The sequence below is a fragment of the Pristiophorus japonicus genome, unplaced genomic scaffold, assembly GCF_044704955.1.
Source record: "Pristiophorus japonicus isolate sPriJap1 unplaced genomic scaffold, sPriJap1.hap1 HAP1_SCAFFOLD_61, whole genome shotgun sequence".
NCBI classification, from domain to species: domain Eukaryota; kingdom Metazoa; phylum Chordata; class Chondrichthyes; family Pristiophoridae; genus Pristiophorus; species Pristiophorus japonicus.
The window spans coordinates 514,013-514,750 of NW_027254520.1; the positions used below are offsets into that span (position 1 = coordinate 514,013).

At 46.3% G+C, this 738-nt stretch overlaps 1 non-coding gene across 1 annotated transcript; it reads right to left on the reverse strand.

The window, feature by feature from the left end:
• Positions 1 to 650: 650 nt before the first annotated feature.
• On the reverse strand, positions 651 to 738 carry trnap-ugg (transfer RNA proline (anticodon UGG)). The gene is given in 2 exon segments: positions 651 to 686; positions 703 to 738. It is a non-coding gene; the product is annotated as a tRNA-Pro (tRNA).

Sequence of the window (738 nt, forward strand, 5' to 3'; positions counted from 1 at the left end):
AAAGGCAAAGTGAGTGGTAAGCGGGCAATAAAGTAACAAAGGATGGACCAGAGGAGGTGTTAGTGTGAACAGCAGAACCATTAGCAGACAATGGGAGCGGTGCTTATGATCCGATACGTTGAACCGAATTTTGAGGCCAGAACACTGTAACCTGCCTGGAATGTAGGGTTTGAACGCCTTATAATTAGACTAGGCAGCTTGGCCACCCCGGATCGATTTCCTGCACGGTTTAAATTCGGCAGCCAAGGGACTAAATCCAAAGCCAGCTTCTCACATCTTTTCAGCGCGAGAGAAACAGGACGCACTCATATTCAGGGCAGAGTCTGTTTCACGTTGAATTTGAGATTGACGTTGAATGTATGCTTATCCCTATGGAGGTGAGCTCATGCGTGCAGAAAGGAAGATACACTGATCAAGTATTTGCCGGAATCAAAACGGGGTTTATGTTGTCCAATGAGACGCAGAGCCGAGCACATCTGAGAAACATGAACTTTACTCAGTTCGGTGAGTTTCACTTTGCTCCTGGGAATCTCCAGGATTTTTGGACGCTGTGTGAACAACGGAGTGCAATCACACGTTTTAATTTGAAACATGTCAGTTTTCTCACATGTCGACCGGCTGAGAAGTCGTTTTTTGACAAAAAGTTGGCAGGGCTCGTCCGGGATTTGAACCCGGGATCTCTCGCATTTCAATTATTATAATCCCAAAGCGAGAATCATACCCCTAGACCAACGAGCC